This window comes from Pezoporus occidentalis, unplaced genomic scaffold (assembly GCF_034315485.1).
Source record: "Pezoporus occidentalis ecotype Australia unplaced genomic scaffold, CSIRO_AGI_Poc_V1 ctg6, whole genome shotgun sequence".
Taxonomy (NCBI): Eukaryota; Metazoa; Chordata; class Aves; order Psittaciformes; family Psittacidae; genus Pezoporus; species Pezoporus occidentalis.
This window is the reverse complement of record NW_026915943.1, coordinates 138,168-153,405: the sequence shown is the minus strand read 5'-3', so window position 1 is coordinate 153,405 and position 15,238 is coordinate 138,168. Positions and strand designations below refer to the sequence as shown.

Here is a 15,238-nt window from a genome sequence, read left to right as displayed (position 1 = left end):
CGGGATAAGTACAGCACAAAAAAAGCTCTTGAGCAGCTCCACATGCTTTATGCATTATAGAGAGGAACAGAAACCCCACTGTTCACAAGGCAGGACCACTGCTCCTTCTAACAGTTGTTTATTTTAATCAACCCGCTACCAAAAGGTTTACATTAAATACATATCCCATTCCTTCTGACCACAGATCCAGGGTTGGTGTTCCCTCAGAAACACCCGCGGGGAGAACACAGGACACAGAAAACCACAGAATCATAGAATGGTTTGGGTGGAAGGGAGCTTAAGGCTCCCCCAGCTCCAACCCCTGCCACAGGCAGGGACCCCTTCCACTGGAGCAGCTTGCTCCAAGCCCCTGTGTCCAACCTGGCCTTGAACACTGCCAGGGATGGGGCAGCCACAGCTTCTCTGGGCACCCTGTGCCAGCGCCTCAGCACCCTCCCAGGGAAGAGCTTCTGCCTAAGAGCTCAGCTCAGTCTCCCCTCGGGCAGGTTAAAGCCATTCCCCTTGGCCTGGCCCTACAGGCCCTTGTCCCAAGCCCCTCTCCAGCTTTCCTGCAGCCCCTTCAGGCACTGGAGCTGCTCTCAGGTCTCCCCTTCAGGAGCCTTCTCTTCTCCAGGCTCACCCAGCCCAGCTCTCTCAGCCTGGCTCCAGAGCAGAGCTGCTCCAGCCCTCACAGTTCCATGGCTCTCTTTTGGTTGCATGTCAATGAAAATGCTGAGTGCCTTTGGGAATGCTGATCCATCCCATCTTTCCCTGCAACAGAACATCAAGAGAGAGGCTCTTCAAGCCCAGCAAATGAAACAGCATGAGATCAAAAATTAATAAAAGGATAAATCTTCATTTTTACTGAAGTTTCTTGAATCTCCTGCTGCAGGAAACCACCACCTGAGATGGCATCCTTACAGAGAAAGAGGAACATATTACACTGATGCTCCAAAGTCCAATTAATCCCAACACTTGCCACCAAGACCACGAATGCACTCAGGGAAACAACTCAGCAACATTTCCACCTGTAGCAAAGCTGCTTGACTTCTGTATTTCCACCTTATAAAAAGCATATTCAGTACTTGCAATTCCATAGAACCATGGAAAGGTTTGGTTTGAAGGGACCTTAAAGCTCATCCAGTTCCAACCCCCTGCCACAGGCAGGGACACCTTCCACTAGAGCAGCTTGCTCCAAGCCCTGTATTTTACCCTGGTTTTAGGTTTTTGACTCCCCTTTCTGGTCCCCAACACAACACATCCTTAGGAGAGAGAGGAAAGACCAAGAGAATTCCAGCAGAAACAAGGACTTGACAGATCGCATCACATCAAGCTCTGCAGTGGCAAATTAGTGTCTCTTTGAGCACATTCTGTACTCCAAAGTAGCCTCAGTGCTTCGAGAGGTACCAAATATAACCCAGCCCCATTTTAACTCCCTTCCAGGAATACACACAGCCAGCTCTCGAGGATACGTGGGCTGCAGTTTCACTTCCAAAAGCTTCGGTAACATCTGATGTAATCAAACAAATGGCTCCTTTTGTGGCAGGAAAGAAGCAGAAAATAACCTGGGGTCAAGGAAAAGGGGGAGAAAACCACCTCCTCCAGGTCTTCCTCCACCTTTAGGGACCTTGGATAAGCACCATGTGCAGTTACCCCAGACTCAGCATCAAGCACGGCATCGATGATCATTCCTTCCACTGCTTTCACACTCCCAATGCCTTTGCCATTATGCTTTCATTCAGCAGAGCAGCTTTGACAGCTCCATTTGCTTCTCAAGTCCAAGTTTTGGAACATTTTTACATCTTTACACTTGGAAGGAAGTCAATAAACTCAGCTTAGCAAATAGTAAAGGTTCCCTGGATGCGTCCAACCCTGCTATGTGGGATGAACACATGAGGGTTTCAAGGCACCACCTCAATTTAGCAGGAGGACACTATGACACAACCTTAATGCCATGGGGTTATCAGGAAGTTCACCTTTGGTTCATCTCTAGCTGCTAAAGAGACAGAGGGAAGTATTGTACCAGCTCCCATTAACCTTGTCAGTGGGATCATTCTTCAGCTGCAATAGCATCAATAGCTTCTTGCATTGCACTGCCACACAGACGTGCAGTAAAATCACCCTTATGGAGGTGGGTTTTGGTCCCTTTTCTGCTTTAGCTTGACCAGGAGTCAGAATGATTAGGTACATAATGCCTGGACAGCAGAGAGAAGCTGCACTGAGCTGCCCTCCATCACCATTCAAAAACCAGTCATAAAGGGTCAGGAAATGATCCAAACAGGTACTAACACACCAGAAATGCCCCTTCCCTGGCAGCGTGCAAGGCCAGGTTGGACACAGGGGCTTGGAGCAAGCTGCTCTAATGGAAGGTGTTGGGAAGGGGGTTGGAACTGGATGAGCTTTCAGGTCCTTTCAAACACAAATCATTCCATGATCCTATGAAATCCAGTTTCAAGTGGATTTTCCACTTCAGTGTGTGAGAAGACGCAGGATGCAGCTCTAACTGCTGCCACCACCATACTTTCCTTCATGCTGTATCCCCATCTCCTACCTCTCTTCAGCTGCAGCCCTGGCCTGCCACGTTCTCTGCCCACAGTCATGCCAAACACCACAACACTGAGATGGATTGGCAGAAACACAGCTACTCCCAAGCAAGGTCTTTGAGCAGAAGTGCAGACATTCATTAGAGAATGAGGAAAACCAAATACATGTTACATAGGGAAAACAGGAGGAGGGATCAGATTGGAAAATTTAGGGAAATACCATACTGGGAGGCTCTGCTGGCACCACCATGTTCATGGAATCACAGAATCCCAGCCTGGTTTGGGGCTGAAGGGACCTTAAAGCCTATCTCGTACCAACCCCTGCCATGGGCAGGGACCCCTTCCATAGAGCAGCTTGCTCCAAGCCCCTGTGTCCAACCTGGCCTTGAACACTGCCAGGGATGGGGCAGCCACAGCTTCCCTGGGCACCCTGTGCCAGTGCCTCAGCACCCCATAGGGAAGAGCTTCTGCCTTACATCCAACCTAAAGCTCCTCTGTTTAAATTTCAACCCATTATCACCATTATTCTTCTGTAATTCCCATTTTTTATCCGTGACTTTTGTTCTTTCCACACAAGTGGGCTCCAGTGGTAGGAGCTGGGTACACACATTATAAAATAGATTAAGAATTAATTACAATGTGGTGATTAAAGTCCTGCCTGGTAGATTGCAGATGGCTCTGATACAGCAGTGTTAGGAGAATTCAATACAAATACACTCCACAACTACTTATCAACAGGAGATAAAAGCATTTTCTAAGTGTCTGACATGCTGGAGAGTAAAACTAAACATGATCCACTGAGCAAACAACTTGATTCAGTTGCAAAACTTTCCTATGAGCCAATTTTCTATCTCAAAAGCCTTCTGTACCGCTTGAGTCCCTCGAATGGCACAGCCATCCATCAGGACACCCACTGAGACCAGGACTTTTTAAGGAAGAAAAAACATTAGGAGCTAAAATCCAACAGGACACGGTCTAACGATGCTTGTCTGGAGCCAGGCACTTACCTTTAAATCTTATTCCACAGCATGTGGGGTTTAACCCTTTGAGACTCCAAACCCAGCAACATGGAAAGGGATCTTGTGGGCTCCAATAAATACAATTAAATTGTCTGAGATTGGAGATAAAACGCCTCTTGGGGTAACGGGGAGGGATGACACTGAGCTTGTGTAGCCTCACACAGGAGGCTTGTCCTTGTATCTGTATGTTCCTCTGGATGACTAATAAAACACAGAATCTCAGACTGGTTTGTGCTGGAAAGGACCTTAAAGCCCGTCCAGCTCCAACCCCTGCCATGGCCAGGGACCCCTTCCACTGGAGCAGTTTGCTCCAAGCCCCTGTGTCCAACCTGGCCTTGAACACTGCCAGGGATGGGGCAGCCACAGCTTCTCTGGGCACCCTGTGCCAGCGCCTCAGCTCCCTCACAGGGAAGAGCTTCTGCCTTATCTCCAGACTGAACTTCCCCTGTTTCAGTTTGAACCCATCACCCCTTGTCCTGTCACTGCAGTCCCTAATGAAGAGTCCCTCCCCAGCATCCTTGTAACCCCCTTCACACACTGGAAGCTGCTCTGAGGTCTCCACGCAGCTTCTCTTCTCCAGGCTCAACAGCCCCAATGTTCTCAGCCTGGCTCCATACAGGAGCTGCTCCAGCCCCTGCTCATCCTCGTGGCCTCCTCTGGACTTGCTCCAACAGCTCCATGTCCTTCTGATGTTGAGGACCCCAGAACTGCACCCAGTGCTGCAAGTGGGGTCTCACCAGAGCAGAGTAGAAGGGGAGAATCGGAGAATCATAGAACCACAGAATCACAGAACCATCGAATAGTTTGGGTTGGAAAGGACCTTAAGATCATCCAGTTCCAACCCCCTGCCATGGGCAGGGACACCTCACACTAAACCATGGCACCCAAGGCTCTGTCCAACCTGGCCTTGAACACTGCCAGGGATGGAGCATTCACAACCTCCCTGGGCAACCCATTCCAGTGCCTCAGCACCCTAAGAGGAAAGAATTTCCTCCTTATATCCAATCTAAAGAATCATCTCCCTCGACCTCCTGCTCATGCTCCTGATGCAGTCCGCTTTCTTTCCAATTCCAGCAGGAGAAATCCTTCAGAAGCAGATGCTGAAGTTATTCACCTCCTGCTTCATTCATTTTTCAGTGCCAGTTCCTCAAGTATTGATTCTGGATTAGTTATTCTCATTGAGCAATTCATTTATTAGCAGACACCTGGAGGTTTCCAAGTCCCAGATGACTTTGCAGTCAAAAGAAAACAATTCCATTATCTAAGATTAGCGCTGATAGAAGGAAACAATTTACTGCACTAGTGACAATACTGAACCTTCAGAAAGCTGCAGTGTTAAAAAATGATGTGCAGCCATCATCTTAAGAATAAAAATTCACCTTTCATTGACAGCGGCCTCAGTTTGACCTTTATGTCTATATAAAAACTAAACCTAAGACAAACACTCCAACACAAACCTTCACAGCATCACAAAAGAGGGATTCCAGATGAAGCCAGGCTGAGAACATTGGGGCTGTTGAGCCTGGAGAAGAGAAGCTGCGTGGAGACCTCAGAGCAGCTTCCAGTGTCTGAAGGGGGCTACAAGGATGCTGGAGAGGGACTCTTCATTAGGGATTGGAGTGACAGGACAAGGGGTGATGGGTTCAAAGTGAAACAGGGCAAGTTTAGATTGGGGATAAGGCAGAAGCTCTTCCCTGTGAGGGTGGTGGGACACTGGAATGGACTGAACAGAGAAGCTGTGGCTGCCCCATCCCTGGCAGTGTTCAAGGCCAGGCTGGACCCAGGGGTTTGGAGCAAGCTGCTCCAGTGGAAGGGGTCCCTGCCCATGGCAGGGGTTGGAGCTGGATGAGCTTCAAGGTCCTTTCTAACCCAAACCAATAAGAACATCACAGACAATGTATTTAGACATTAGGAAAAGCACTGACAGTGCTTCACTCAGACACCTTTACTCACGCAGTGAATATCGTTAAAGCACTATAACATAAAGGCAAGAATTAACCACGTGGTATTGAGTTGGGAGCAAGGAGATACCACAGAGAGAATGCCAGAGCCATTTGTCACAGAGCCTCACACATTTTGCATCTAAATTAAGGAAGAATAGGGCAAAGCGTTCACGAACAGACACAGATTATCCAGAATGGAGCCAAGTTCAGTTCTAAGGGCACGTTAAACTAAAACCCAAACCCTGAGAACCCAGAGGCATGGGCAAAAGAGCTACCAGATGAGATCCACGTGGAGGGACTGGAAGCCAAAACATCTGTGAAAACACCTAGCAGGAAATAAAGGCATGGAAAGAAATCATTTTGGAAGGCAGCAAACGCTGCAGGAAACCACAGGGACATTTCTGGCTGGAAGCACGTTCCCGTCCTTCCTCCCCTCCATTGCCCGTTGCCTTTGTACCAACAGGACTGCTATGGAGCTGTGCAGGGAACCAGCTTTGTGATGTGATCTGGGTTAAAAATAACCTTGGTTTAGCTGCTCTGGTTCACCATCTGGCCCCTCACAGTTGTACCAGCAGAGTTAAAGGAGCCCAGGATGGGAACAGGCAGCAGAGGAGGAGTGAAACTCCCAGGAAAAATGCTTCAGCCTGAAGGAAGGAAATACACGGTGCAGCCAAGAGAATCTGCACTGAGTGAAGAGGGCAGAACAAGAAATTCACCCCTGCAGCACGCTGGGGATCCTCAGGAGAGAAAGGCTGCCAAGACCAGATGTTAATGATGGTTTGACAGGCCAAGGGGAATGGCTTGAACCTGCCAGAGGGGAGACTGAGCTGAGCTCTTAGGCAGAAGCTCTTCCCTGGGAGGGTGCTGAGGCACTGGCACAGGGTGCCCAGAGAAGCTGTGGCTGCCCCATCCCTGGCAGTGTTCAAGGCCAGGTTGGACACAGGGGCTTGGAGCAAGCTGCTCCAGTGGAAGGGGTCCCTGCCCGTGGCAGGGTTTGGGACTGGGTGAGCTTTAAGGTCCCTTCCAACCCAAACCACGCTGTGATTCCATGGTAATCACTTTTCAAGGCTAGAAGGGCCGAGCAAGATGAGGAAAAGCAGCAAATTCCATCAACACTTTTACTTATTGACCAGTTACTGAGTTGAGCTCTGGATGTCACCCCTGGAGAGGATTCACGTACAGAACTGGAGCTGACACAGCAGCAGATGGGTGGATTCAAGATACTGAAGTCAGCCGCTGCAATCTGAACTCACATCAGCAGATAAGAAAGACTTAGAGTGTGATCTGGTTTGCTTTGATATTTACATCTATTTTAAAAAGAGTAATTCTTGTAAGGCCAATCTTTCAAATGTGCCAGTTCACAAGGAAATGCTGCTACATCCACATCTGCTCCACGTCTGGAGTTTGTAATAGAACCACACAACAAGGGATGGGACAAGAGGAACCGGCCTCAAGCTGCACCAGGGCAGGTTTAGATGGAGCTGAGGAACAATTCCTGCCCCAGAGGGTGCTCAGGCATTGGAACAGGCTGCCCAGGGCAGGGCTGCAGGCACCGGCCCTGCAAGTGTTCACACCCCGTGGAGACGAGGCCTCAGTGCCATGGGGCAGTGGTGGCCTTGGCAGTGCTGGGAATGGTTGGACTGGATGAGCTTGAAGGGCTTTTCCAACCCACTTGACGCTATGATTCTGTATTACAGCAGCACCAGCGGAAAAGGCAGCCAAAACTCAGAGCAATATCCAGCAATTCTTACAGCGATCACACTGCAGATGGATCAAGAAATCCTTTATAATATTAGAGAGAAAAAAAACACTTCCTTCCAGTCCTGTAACAGCTTTTGTAAAGGACTTTAATCATTTACTGTTCCACTACTGGCCAGTCACAGCAAAAGCTAGGCCTAAGAGCACTCTCATCCTCGCTCCACACATCCCATGTCTTGCAATCAGGTCAGCTCACTAAGCAGGCCAGAAATTATCTGTCAGTAATTGTTTAGTAACTGGAGAGTGTGGAGTTTCCCAGTTTTGATAATGCATTTCAAGGAATCATGGAATGGTTTGGGTTGGAAAGGACCTTAAAGCTCCTCCAGGTCCACCCCCTGCCACAGGCAGGGACACCTTCCACTAGAGCAGCTTGCTCCAAGCCTCATCCAACCTGGATAAAGTTCCTGTTTCTGGTGAGTCCTGGTACTCCTGAACTTCCACATCAACTCTAACAAGCACACACCCTCATTCCAAGTCACTGCACATTGCTCTCAGCAGCTCTGCCATACCAACACCTCCATTGCAACTGCCCTTCTCCATCCCACCCATGGCCCCTTCTCTACCCTACACTTTCCACGTCCTCCTCTGTTTTCTGCCGTGTTCATTCCTGCTTTGAAAACTACTTTTCCTTGCACAAAAAATCCTGGACTTTCCTCTAAAGAATTCCTAAAAATATATCTTTCACCCACTTCCCTTTACACAACATCCAGTGCTTCCACTCTCCCATTTTCTTCTCATTACTGGACTCTCTTCTTCTTCCATTCCAAATGCCACCTGCAAAGGGCCACATCACATTCTGTGCAAAGCACACAGCGAAATGAAGCTACATGACAGATATTTCCCTCTCCACTCACCAAAGTGAGACATATTCCAAAGCAATAGCATGGAACAGCCACCACCAAAGCTTATCACCTTCTGAGCAAGCATCCTTGATGCGCCCTCTCTCAGCGAAGCTCCAGTTCATCTTCAAACAGGCCTGGAAACATGCCTGGAGAACCTGTTGTGAGCCAAGACCATCACCCTGCCTAGAGCTGTGCAATTGAGATACCTCTGACCACAAAAAGGAATAGCTCAAGTGTTTTCCTTTAGAGCATCTCGCCAGGAGAGAAGAGGAGCTGTTCCTCTCTTGTAGAGATAAGAAACAACCCATATTACATAGACATGAGTCTAATCCCTCAAAGAGATTGAGGAGCTCAACTCCCACTGGAGCAATGTTGTTAAATTCCCAAATTCCTCTGCAGATCTGGGCAATGAAGCACAATTATTCCCCCCGAGCTGGTATTTTACATTCAACTGCACATTCTGGAGAGCCTCCAAATGGGCCAAAGCCCCCAAAGATGCCACAACCACGCAAGCTTTGATTCCAAAATCTCCTGGCTGTGATCATGGCAATTCCAGTTCATGCAGTTTGGTTGGGGTGAAGGTTTCCATTTTCTGCTTTCAGAACTCAAAACTCCATCTTAGCTCGTGCACTGCAAGTTCTGCCTTGAGTTTGGCAGCTTCTGATCCCATGTAATAACAGTTCACTCCCTTCAGCATCATTTATATGAATCACTGATTTAATACAGATAGCAAGGGAAAAGAAAGACCTATTAAGTCATGGGCATGACCCAAGCATCAGTGCTGGGTTGCTCCAGCAGCACATTTTCCATGCTTGTTTTAAATGTGCTTGCCACAGAAGTACAAAAAGCATCCGCAAAGCAGGGACATGTTTCACTAACATATGCTTGTAGTCAACACAGCGTTGGAAATCTTCAATTTAGGACTAAACGTGGCACTGCACTTTTATTCCTCCAAAGAGACTCGAATGTTTCTTAAGGGAGTGAAAAGGGGTCGTTTGTGTTGCACTGAGCAGCAAAACTGGGCAGCAAAACCTTCCTCAGTGATGTTCACCTTGGTTTCAACAAGCTGGGACATGAAATGCACCAGTGCCCATCTCAGGGACTATTTATAAGAGCAAATAGGAACAGGCCAAGGGGAATGGCTTTAACCTGCCCGAGGGGAGACTGAGCTGAGCTCGTAGGCAGAAGCTCTTCCCTGGGAGGGTGCTGAGGCGCTGGCACAGGGTGCCCAGAGAAGCTGTGGCTGCCCCATCCCTGGCAGTGCTCAAGGCCAGCTTGGACACAGGGGCTTGGAGCAAGCTGCTCCAGTGGAAGGGGTCCCTGCCTGTGGCAGGGGTTGGGACTGGATGGGCTTTAAGGTCCATTCCAACCCAAACCAGGCTGGGATTCTATATATGATCCTATAAGATACGGATGGACTGCAAGAGGATGCCTACTTCTAGCAGTACAAATAATACACACACAAAACCTATTTCCAGGATAGCTTTTGTTGGATTTGGGCTTTTTTTTTTCTTTACCTTTGTAAGAAGAGAAGGTGATACTTCCCTCATGAAGTCCCAGAGGCAAAGCAAGCACAATACTGGATCTATGCCTGGCTTTCTAATCTCCATCTTTCTGATGGGGATTCCCATGTTTCCTCAGGCAATAGCTGAGGGTTTGGGGTTGTTTTTCCTCCCCCACCACACGTAACCCAAATCCAACTGGTGCCTGTTGCTTCTTATCACTCCACACCTCTGAGAATCAGGCACCACCTCCCGTGTGATCTCCCCTTTGCACAGATGAAGATAACAGCCACAGTGAGGTTTTCTCTGCACCTTCTCCGGGTTGAGCAGACCCAGCTCATCACTTCAGCCATCTCAACCATAGAATCCCACACTGGTTTGGGATGGAGGGACCTTAAAGCTCATCCAGCTCCAACCCCTGCCACAGGCAGGGACCCCTTCCACTAGAGCAGCTTGCTCTAAGCCCCTGTGTCCAACCTGGCCTTGAACACTGCCAGGGATGGGGCATTCACAACTTCATTGAGTAGCCTGTTCAAAACACATTAAACCACTGACCTTTGCAACCAGTTTTCCACCTATCTTGTAGCCTGCTGCTCCCCAGTATCATAGACACAAAGACATGGAGATCCTTGGTAAACAGAAGTTAATGACATCCTCTGTGCCCTCATCATCTGCAGAGATGGTCAACCCCCTACCAGAGGCAATCCAGGAGCTATCATGAGTACACTGATAAGAGAGACGTTTGCACGAAGCACCTCTCCACAAAAGCAAACTTCTTGACAAGCATCAAACCGCTCGGCATGTCAGCATCTCCCCACTGCCTTCCTTGGCATCCTCAGATCATGACCACCACCAGACTGACAGCTCCTTGGGTATCCTATTCTCTTAGATGCTATCAAATTGCTTTCATTCCATCATTGATGCAACTACCACCATGTGTCCTGCTGCAGGTTATTATTTCTGTCCCAAAACAAGAAGCAAAGGGTCACAACTCATTATGGTAAATAACCTGCTTACACAGTGGTGACCCTGAGAGAGAGAAATAGTTGGTGTCCTGAATATAAATCATTGCCCTTGCCATGATCCTGACTATTTCCATACACTGATGTGCAGGAATTACCCTTACAAAGTGTCTGCGCTATCAATCAGAACACTGAAAACAAATATATCCTTAAGAACCTCTCTACTCTGCTCCAATAAAGAAGACAACGGAGAGAAAAACACTTGTATGAGTAATAGGAGAGATGTTTAGTGCTACAGAGAATGCATCAACAATTCTCCTCCAACCCTTTCCACAACCCAAAATGAGTAATTATGTGCCAGGAGATATCATCTACTGCACAAATCAAGTCCCTGAGACTACAGACTAAAAAGGGTTCTTTACAAAGTCAATTTATTAGAGCTGACTGTGCAGGCAGACACAAGTGCTCTTGTGGACTCGCTGCATTAACAGCCTCTCAAAGCCACAGGAAAAGGCAAATCGATAGTGTGTATTTTTTCTCTCATCAATTTATCTAGTGCTGAAAAGAAATAACCCGCTCCTGCATGGCTTATGGACACAGAACTCAGAGCAGCACACACGGGTCTGGGTTGGAAGGGAGCTTAAAGCTCATCCAGTTCCAGCCCCCTGCCATGGGCAGGGACACCTTCCACTAGAGCAGCTTGCTCCAGTCCCCATCTAGATGAGGTTTAAGGTCCCTTCCAACGTAAACCATTCCATGATGCTATGAAACTGGGAGAGGAGTGGCTGGAGAGCAGCCCTGCAGAGGGGGATCTGGGGATGCTGGGTGACAGCAGCCTCAACAGAGTCAGCACTGAGGGCAAACCACATCCTGGGGTGCATCAAGCACATCAAGACCAGCAGGTCTAAAGAGGTGATTATCCTGCTGCACTCAGTGTTGATGCGGCTCACCCTGAGTCCTGTGTGCAGTGCTGGGCCTCACCATTTGAGAAGGATGGGAAGGTCCTTGAATGCATCGAGAAGAGGGCAACAAGGGCAGTGGAAGGGCTGGAAGGAATGTCCAACGAGAAGTGCCTAAGGACCCTGGCTTGTCTGCTTTGGAGAGGAGGCTGAGGGGGAACCTCATGGATCTCTACAGCTTCCTAACGAGGGGAAGCGGAGAGGGAGGTGATCTTATCTCTTCTCCCTGGGATCCAATGATAGGATGCATGGGAATGGTTCAAAGCTACATCAGGGGAGGTTTATATTGGACATTAGGAGGCATTTCTTTATGAAGAAGGTAGTTAAACACTGGAATAGGCTTCTTAGAGAGGTGGCTGACATCCCAAACCTGTCAGTGTTTAAGAGCCACTTGGACAATGCCCTTAAAAACATGCTTTAACCTTTGGTCAGCCCTGAAATAATCAGGCCTAGATGATCATTGCAGTTCCCTTCCAACTGACATAGGCTATTCTAAAGCAGCAGAGAAAACATAGAATCATAGAATCCTTAGGGTTGGAAAGGACCTTAAGATCATTCAGTTCCAACCCCCTGCCATGGGCAGGGACACCTCACACTAAACCATGGCACCCAAGGCCTCGTTCAACGTGGCTTTGAACACTGCCAGGGATGGAGCATTCACAACCTCCCAGGGCAACCCATTCCAGTGCCTCAGCACCCTTAACAGTAAAGAGCTTCTTCCTTGTATCCAATCTAAAAACATGAGGACTCAAGCTGAGAAGCTCTGCTGGACTTCACCACCTCCTCTCTGTGCTCAGTCATCATGGTTAACATGGAGGTGCTGCCTGATACTCTTCTCCCAGTGCCATGTGCTGCCTCTCTTGGACCCCCCACAACCTGCGCAGCCAGCGGGACTAATCCTGCCCAAAGCCAGGCTCCTTACATCAAAGCAGCTTTGTGGGATGGGAGGAATGACTCACGGCACAAAGAGGCTTCCCCACGGCTGCCTCGCTGAGCTTCCCTTCACATTGCTGTAAGCTGGTCCAAACTCCAAAGAACACGGCCAAAAACGTTTCCTGAGTAAAATCATAGAAAGGGTTGGAAGGGACCTTGAGATCATCCAGCTCCAGCCCCTGCCACAGGCAGGGACCCCTTCCACTAGAGCAGCTTGCTCCAAGCTCCTGTGTCCAACCTGGCCTTGAACACTGCCAGGGATGGGGCAGCCACAGCTTCTCTGGGCACCCTGTGCCAGCGCCTCAGCACCCTCACAGGGAAGAGCTTCTGCCTTAGAATTAACAGTGATCCACAAATGCTCATCCTAGCACATGGGGAGGTGGGGACAGAGCACAAGACAGCTCCTTCTTGTGGAAGCCTATGCAGTGACACAGAAAAGGCCACTTTTTGAGCCAGGGAGCTACTGCAACCTTGTTTTCCCCATCATTTTAATTCTCTACCCCAACAGCAGCATCACAGCTCGCTCATCTGTGAGGCACAGAGCTCTCCTCCACCTCTCCTGCTCCCCTGCACTGCAATACCCCCATGTACTGCAAGACTTACTAAGTCAAACTAGTGTTGACTTAACGCCCCTCCTGTGTCCCACTGCCAGTGCCTGCCGTCCAGCAGTCAGAGATCACTGCTGAGCTCAATGCTCTTTCCCACTCGTCACCATCCAGCGAACACCAAAACCTGGAGCAAACCTCATGTTTTCATCAATATTTGGCTAAAGTTGCCCCGTGCACTCTCAACCTGTGAGGAAGCAGCAGGCAAACAGATGTTCCTGCAGCACAAACCTCCTTTCTTCAGGAAGCCAGGCTAAAAACAGAACCTGCCATCATCAACATCATCTATGTTTAGATCCAACATTCCAAACAATTCCTTCCTTTGCAGTTTGCTTTTTCCCCTGGAACTCTGCTTGGCAGGGGAACGAAACAGCTGCCACCAAGAGCAGGAATTGAGAGATGAAGAAATACATCTCCTTTGCTGGCAGCAATGGAGACACAGCAGCTGGATGCCTTCCAGGTCACTGCAGCATCCCAAAGAGGACAACCCAGAGCTCAGCAGCACACACTTGGCTTTTTATTCGCCCATGGATGCAAAGTGGGTAATTCCTGTACAGGTAAATGTTTCATGCTATAAGCTATGCAATTCACTTTAAACAAGATTTGCCAATCTGATTACTATGTTCAAGCTGAAAGGGGAAAAAGAACCCCATACAGAAAGAGTTTTCATGGGGAAAACATTCCACTTGAGGTTTGACTTGTCTTCCTGTGCCAAGTTGGCAGGAAAACTGTGTGTAATTCCAGTGCTTCTGCAAACAGCATTAATTTATTGCAAGCCTGTACATGGTCACGCTTCCAACCAGATATCTGATGGAGAAGGGGAAGAAAGGATGTCAGGGGTTTACTCCTACCTACAGTTAAACCACTCTCCCCAAAAAGTAGGATTTTGAAGTAAAAATCCCTGTGTGTTACTATGGACCATAGGCCTCTCTTCTGTTCTGAAAGACAATCTTCATAGAGCCACAGAGAACAGGGACAGCATCCCCCAGCACTGTGCTCTACATGGCGAGTGGGATGCAGGATGCTGGGATTGGCATCAAGACACAATATACAGGTGTGGACATGGAGGAAGGGATATTATGTATGTTGTTAAGCATAAGATGCTGGGCGTTTAAGTGCCTGACCACGAGACCCAATGTCAAGATATATTACTTCTTAGACTAAAATACAGCTACACTCAGGTATCATGAAAATCCATTAAAGCCACATTGTTGTATAAAGAATCATGGAATCCCAGACTGGTTTGTGCTGAAGGGACCTCAAAGTTCCTCCAGCTCCAACCCCTCCCACAGGCAAGGGACCCCTTCCACTGGAGCAGCTTGCTCCAAGCCCCTGTGTCCAACCTGGCCTTGAACACTGCCAGGGATGGGGCAGCCACAGCTTCTCTGGGCATCCTGTGCCAGCACCTCAGCACCCTCACAGGGAAGAGCTTCTGCCTAAGAGCTCAGCTCAGTCTCCCCTCGGGCAGGTTAAAGCCATTCCCCTTGGCCTGGCCCTACAGGCCCTTGTCCCAAGCCCCTCTCCAGCTTTCCTGCAGCCCCTTCAGGCACTGGAGCTGCTCTCAGGTCTCCCCTTCAGGAGCCTTCTCTTCTCCAGGCTCACCCAGCCCAGCTCTCTCAGCCTGGCTCCAGAGCAGAGCTGCTCCAGCCCTCGCAGCATCTCCATGGCCTCCTCTGGCCTCGCTCCAACAGCTCCACGTCCCTCTTGTGCTGCTGCCCCAGAGCTGGATCAGGGTTGCAGGTCCTGCAGTACTCCAGGTAAAAGAAGACATTGAAGGTTTATTTCACTTCAGTTTAGCAGCACATCAGCTCCATTAAGACACACAGGCAGCTCCAAGAATCCTCTGCTGCCTTCACAAATGCTCATTCTGCAGCTCCTAATTTTCAGTTGTTTTCAGTGTCACATTCAATACATCCTGCATTCATAAATTATGGACTTGCCCGATTTCCTGACATCACCCAAGAGCCTACAGTAATGCAGGAACCCAGGAGAGGCTGGAGAGATCCACACGCTGGCTGCTGAGGCTTTTTAAGATGCTAAGGGTACATGCTGGGCCTTTATTAGGGATGCTAACAGACTAAGGACCTAATTCCCCACACACAACGCTGGCCACCTTCCTTTCCCTTACTGTCCCTCCAAAATCCAACCCCCAGCGCTTTCCAGGTGAGGTGCTGAAGAGATGAAGACCCACAC

General features: G+C 48.9%; 1 protein-coding gene across 6 annotated transcripts in view; it reads right to left on the bottom strand.

Annotated features, from left to right (window-relative positions):
• Positions 1 to 15,238, bottom strand: part of FAM168A (family with sequence similarity 168 member A) — a 179,659-nt gene that overhangs the window by 132,375 nt on the left and 32,046 nt on the right. The window lies entirely within an intron of this gene.